Below are 7,612 nucleotides of genomic sequence, written 5' to 3'. Positions count from 1 at the left end.
AACCGATGATCGTAGAGTTCGAGGTGAACAACTTAAATGTATAATTAGATCCGAATTTTTTTGCACAATTATTTAAAAAAATATATAATATATTATAATATCTTCTTTTTATTATTGGATTATCTTGAACTTGGTAGGAGATTTGATACAGAATAAGAATATAAATATTTATCATTTGTTTTTGTTTTTGTTTTGATCTAAAACTACAAATATATAAAATAACAATGCACAGTAACTATACAAATATTCAACACTAACTTTTTATGAATAAATTAATTTTTTAATAAAATTAAATTGAAAAATATATTTAATTAAAAATGTATTTTCACAATATGTATATTATGTTTTAAATTTAAATTTAATATTATTAAATACCTTAAATGAATATGTTAAGAAATATATCTCATTCATAAAATATGTATAAACTGTACTTAGTAATACTAATATTACTTACTTTTTAATAATACGTCTTCTGAATTAAAAAAATAAGTATTTAAGTTTGAAAAATGGATTATAAATGTGGACCTAACCTAACCTAACCTAACCTGGGTATGTATTTTGTATTGTATTCTTCGTCTACAATTATGAAACAATTTTGAAAGTGGAATAGAAAATAAGGCCGTTAAAGATATTCTAACAGTGAAAGATAAATCGCCTTAGATAGGAAATAACTAATAAAGTTTCAAATAATACATTATTTAGAGCTTTATAAAATGAATTAAAAATATATTGAATTTGAAGTACAAAAAAATAATACTTTTATTTTAATAAATAACATCACATATGGTGATAATTACAATTCTTAATTAATATACAATATAAAGTAGGAATATAAATACATCTTAAAGATTTTTAATATTTTTATTATTATTTTTTTTTTTTAATAAATTGATTGCATAGAATATTTAAATATTTGTTCCAATTTAAAATATCCAAACCACCATTATAATAATATATTGTTGTATAAATTAAACGTCTTGAACTGAAAAAAATCTCTGAGTGAATAGTAAAATCAAGTGAAAATATTTAATTATTTATTCGTGATAATAAAAAATCGAAATACCTATTTAAAAGCTCTTCAAGTATTTAGGCTCCGTAAAATCATTGGTGCAACGAGGAGGGTGATTTGGGTTCTTAGAATCCCCTAACTCAAAATTAACACCCTAAGAAATGGTTTAAAAAGTTAGGTCTCATTAAGCCAAAAAAAAAAAAACCTGAAGCTTAGCCTAGGTTTAAGTACACTTAGTTGCACCGATGCGTAAAATGTTATTTATTATCAATTATCATTGACGATAATATATATTATAGACAACTGTTTTGTTTGGTAAGTACATAATAGGTATTAAAAATTAATATCCCAAATGTTTCAAATCAATACGTATATTATTAAATATGACACAATGCAATCTGTAACTTTTTAGAGTTTATGAAAGTGTGTATAGTTTTTAAAATACAACATATCGATGTATATAGTTTGAAATTTGCGTTGAAAATCTTTGCTTTTAATAATGAAGTTGAAAATGGAGGACCTTAGTAAACAATCTTCATTTACTGAACTTATAATAGAAATTAAACAAAAAGATAAGAACAAATATTTTTATGAAGTCTACATTACAGAATAACAATTTGAGTTACAATATATTAGGATACATACAATAGCGTATCACGTATTCAAAAACTTGTATACTCTGATGTATGTAACTCAACTACATTTGAAACTTGGGGTAAACAAAATACTTTGGAACGTTTCTAGATATAAGTTTCACTTTGTTCGTGTTTATCTACCACTAACTCAAAAGTGTAAAATATTTAATACATTTCAAAAATTATGGTCTGTTATTACTATATATTTGTAAGTTCTGTATGTAAATTTGAAGTTCAAAACTGAGGATCATTTTTATTTATTGTATAACATTAAGAATGTAGAAAGTAGAGATTAGGGAAATGAAAAAAAAACACATCAGATCTGTACTTAAATAATAATCTTGCTACTAATCCCAATTTATAACAACATGAAAAAAATGTAATTTGATTTTAATCGTATACATCTAGTTCGTTTCTATAAAATGACTAGTCATATATCCAATATTTAACTTTGTACAATTATTTTTTTGGACAATACTTATTTTTTTCTAATAATTTTATAAATAATACTATTAGTGACAACCGCATAGAAACCAGAAAAGTCTAAGAATATCTGACAGTATCTTCGATGTTTTGAAGAAAATATTAACAAAATCATTTCATTTTTATAAATTATTGATATGTACAACTTAACCCAAGAAAATCATAGGTCTATTTATAAGTAACTAATATTTATTTTTTTATAAGCTTATAACTTAGTAGTTGATGCTTTACCATGAATGAAAACAAATGTATAATAGTATCGTCTATATAAATTATCAATAGTCATCAGCCACCATTTAATAAAGTGACACATTTATTTATAATATATATAAACAGATGCATTAAATAATACATTTATGATAGTGCACAATATTATGTTAATGAATACAATAAACATTTTTTAAAATAGTATATGCATGTAATTTTATTTATATTATTGGGTATTGACATTTCAGTAGCTTTTCTATAATTTAGAAAATTTGCAGTTTCAATAATTTCTAATAAATAATGTAATGTGTGCATCACGCATAATCGTTAAACATAAGATTCAAGTTTTAATAGTTAACTAATTAATTCAAAATATATACAGAAAATGTAAAATATTTTGTATGACACTATTACGATTTCTGTAGTTGGGTGTCTTCTTTTTTTAATGTTAATTTATCCATAATCTTTTATAAAGTGATTTCTTTGTACTCTGAATAGATTGTATGGTTCTTTATGGTCACTGATTCAAACTGTGAACTATTTTGTTTTTATATAAGTATTATATGTTTAAAATATAATAAATAAAATTTCTATTTCTATTTCTACCATACGTTCATGAGATATAAATTTATCTTTATAATGGTGATGATTTAGTTACTTATTATTAGGAGTATAATAAATTACAATTGAATTCCTACTTCATAATACTGTTATATTTTTATATTGCGTATAGCACATAGTAGATGAATATAATTGGTATAATGGCAGTTGATCGATTTATTAATATAGAAAATGTTTATGACACTTTTTTGAAACAAAATACCAGTTGATCCAGTCTTTCTTCATACTTCTGACCTTGAAGTTACCGTATAGTGTAAAGTAAATATGGGAATAGTTCACTTTCATTCTAGATATTTTATTTCATTTAATACCATTTATTCGTTTTGATCAGTGCAACGCAAATCCTTCAATGTTTTTATATATCTATATACAAATCTCGATGGGCATTTAATTCAACTTTCGACGAGAAATAAAAAAAAATAAGAGGAATTGACAAATACCTAAGTAATTTTAAATCCTTTTAAAGTTGGTGATTCAAGGATATTTTCTTGAATTAATACTTTATTTTATTTTATATGTTTATTATATTTTATAATGAATGATCTGGATTTTGAGGTCAGAGTGAAGAGAGAGGTGGTTGACATACCCTGGGCATTAGTGATGAGTGGAAAATAAATTGATTGGAAGGATTGGAAAATGTTGATGTTCGAATTTTTAGCCATACTCTATAGTTGGATTCCGTAGGTAATCGTTGGGTGGATAAATTATTTTTAGAATAATAGTTTGATGTTGAATTGGAAGATTTGATTTGAGAAGATTTCTTGACTTTTGGAGCTTAATGTTGAGAAATTTTCTCTTAATTTTTATATGAGAGGCTCATATAAGGTTGTTGTCTAAATGAACTCCGAGGTATCGCGGGACATTTTTTTAAGGGAATCAAATCATTATTAAGAGTCGTGGAAGGCAGATACTTGGGAGTAGGAAGAAAGTTGTGTGCCTTGATTTATTCGAATTTACTTTAATTCTCCACAGGTTGAACCAAGTCTGGAGATCGTTTAGTTGTATTTAAAGTGCGTTAGAGGCTCTGGTTAGGTCGAAATTTGTTGAAATATTTGTTGTAACCAGCGAAGGTGGCAAGAGTAGTAATTTTGGAGTGAGGAGTGTTAGATGTGAAAATGTTAAAAAACGTTACAAACAAACTACTACACTAGTTATTATAATATTTAATATTATAATAAAAAACTAATACACTAGAGTTCTAGAATAACATTTAATCTTTAGAAAATAGCTGTTCATCATAGATGTTTTACTTTAAAATAATTCAACAATAATTTTAATGACTGATCAATATGAACTGTTACATATTATACTGTATAAAAGAGAAAAAGATACCATAATATAAATAAAATTCTCTGTTCACGGCTTTATTGTAACATTTCACTAGAACTTTAACTTTAAGAAACAATGGCTTAACATAATATAATGTATACCAAATTGAAAATTATTTATTCACAAGTGTTTTTACAGAGACACCGTTCACATATTATATACATACTTTTGAATGAGATTTTAATTTAAACTTATTGACCTATACCTGATTTTTGCTTATAATTTATAAATTATACTACATTGTTGAATACGAATACAAATTAAGGTGGCCAATTTTAAGCTTCAGATCATAAACTTTAGAACGGTTATTCATTTCCACTATTAAATGTACGAAACTTACATCGGTACAATTTATAGGCACCATGTAATTGAACATGTTACCGATATTGCTGTTCTAAGTAACACCATATATTTCAGTTTTTAAAAACTCGTTTAGGAAATAATTTATATTAAGTATTGTAAGGTTGCCAACCGTTCAGGTATTACTTGGACAGTTCAGATTTTCTAGTTCCTGTCCAGTGTACAATTATACCTTTCAACTGGACAACATAAATTATTAAATATCCAAGTTTTTCATAAGTCCCTCGATGTGATGTATTTATGCAATAGCAACAAGTAGGTATTAACTTTTATATAATGTAATATTTGGTGAACTTTCGGAAACAAAAAGTGGTCATATGCTTGTAAAGGTGGCAAAAAGCGATAAAAATACAACTTTAAAAATATCAAAGAGGTAGCAATTAATTAATATACATTATTTTGTTTATTATATTAATTATTTTTTGTTTATTCATTTATTCAAATAATATACATGTTTATATACTTTTACTTATTTATTGTATTATCAGAAATATAGTAATAAATCAATAAAAAAATTAATTATTTATAATCATTAATCATACTCGTATTATCATAAATTAAGTTTTTGATGACTAAAAAAAAGTACAGTTTTTGAAATTCTAAAAGTTGGCAACCCTATACGTAGTCACGATACCATGAGTCAGTCCTGGTTTTAACGGTCTAAAAACTAATTCTAGTAAAAAAATTCTGTATCAAAATACCCTTAAAAATTTACCAAAGTATTTTTTATAGGGATACAACTGATAGATACTCGATGGTTTGATTTTCAGAATCGTTAAGGATCTATCTTAACTAAGTCAACAAATAATAATCAAACAAACACTAAATACCAAACATAAGCAATAAACATGCACAACAAATAAACAGTTATTTTATAGACTAGATATAGATACTGGAAATAAACACAATTATATTAAATTTATTGTTATTAGTTTATTAATTATTATAAATTGTTAAATTCGTTATATTTTATGATTAATATCATTAATTAATATTTTAATGTGATATTACATCATTATTTAAGCAGAATTTAAAGTGTTAAAATTAATTTTAAAACTGACTGTATTTAAATGAAAAAATTAAAATACACGACGTGGGCTTTAAAAATTAGACAAAAACAGTAAGAGACTCTCATCAATCATCAGATTTGCATCCGTCATGTAATTTAAACTTTTGTTTTAAAGGAAAGTTTTTGGACTAATTTCACTTTTCTCAACAAAGAATAATTGTATAATACAATTACATATTTTAAAGTTTTAATGGAACAATAAAAGAGATTTTTCATGTACAGTACAATATTTGTGCCTAAGTCTATATAATATACCAACTAATCAATAAAATATAATATTTACCCTTGGAATTGTGGCCATTTGTAGTAAAAAAAGCGGGTAAGTCGTGGATGTCGCTCTGCTGTACAGTAGATTACAAGTAGGTTACTGTAATGGATGGAATTAAATCTGAATCCAATGATATTATATCATTCTATACGAAAAACGATTCTGAGCGAAGACGGTTTATCGGTCTAGGATATATTATAGATCATTAAAAATTTTCAAATCTTAGATTTGAAAAGAAAAAAGTCACTCAAATGTTTTTAAAATTTTACTATGTCTAGTTAAGGCTAATATAAGTAAACAACCCAAATTTTAAGTTTTTACAAATATTTTTAACCGAATTACAACAAAAGACCTTCCAAAATTAAAATGTCTATTAATAGCTCAAAAATGGCTTAAATTTTCCGAAGAAAGTTAACACTAGATTTCTGAAAATCTAGTATAAAATTCTATCTAAGAACTTAATGTACTTTACTTTTAGGTGAATGTGTAGAATGAAATTTTATTAAATTCAACAATAAATTTTCTGAAAACTGGCATGTACTTTTATTTAAAAATATATCTGTCTTTTGTACTCAACTATAACTCTCTTAGTAATATATAAGACAGTAAGTTATAAAAATGTACTTCATTTTTTTGAATTTATTTATGTTCATAATTGTATTTAGATGACGAACGTGTAATACTCAAAATATACAATATTGACGATGGGCCAATTATTTAGTAATGTATTTAAACTTGTTTCAATTAAATGACCATGAATATTTTTTTTATTTTTTTTTGCATGATTTTAGTTCATATTTATTGATAATATATTTAAAAATGCTAGCATATTTCATACGTTTTTAGTGAATATAATTCCAAGCCCGTGACTCATCAACAAAAACTAATAGTTTTTGGAATTTACCAGATATAGTGATTAACGCATGACTATATTGGATGAAGGTATTAACTCCCAAGAAGATTGTACACTGTAAAAGTTTAAACATACAAATAAAGATATGGAAAACGGACAACGATTGAAAATTAGTTGAAGTTCAGGCACAAGTCGCAATAATATCATCACTATTGTTGGACTATCTATGTTTTTATGTCGGTGATCATTATAACGCCATGAGCATGATTACACATCAGGAGAGTCACTACCAGGCTAATATAACAAAAATTCAATCGTTAGGACAATAAATATAATTAACAATTCTTAGTATTCACAGTTAATTGTTTTTTTTGGTTATTTGGATGCTTTATACTTTTATAACACTTAAGTTTTTCCACTATACTGATCAATCAAGGATTGCTGAATAACAATATTTTTTTTTTATCGTATATCACATGTATATAGAATATAAATTATAGAATATCTTTTTAGTAATATGTGTAAGTTTTTTTTTTATTATTAATCAAACAATTTTCCTTGAAGAACTTTGTGAACAACAACCAGCTGTGTTTATAAAATATAGAGATTATATCTGAAACATTATCAGTTTGAATTAAAAAATTCAATAATTCATTGTGTAAACCGTATACAAAAAATAATTCATAGCGGAGGAGAGGGACATTTTAAACTTTAAAACAGAAAATTGTGCTCATGCGTTTTTGATATTTTAAATTACTGTTAGAAAAACTTCAGTTGG

This window comes from Diuraphis noxia, unplaced genomic scaffold, assembly GCF_037042655.1.
Source record: "Diuraphis noxia isolate RWA-SAM2 unplaced genomic scaffold, SU_Dnox_SAM2 contig0002, whole genome shotgun sequence".
Taxonomy (NCBI): domain Eukaryota; kingdom Metazoa; phylum Arthropoda; class Insecta; order Hemiptera; family Aphididae; genus Diuraphis; species Diuraphis noxia.
This window is presented reverse-complemented; position numbering follows the sequence as displayed.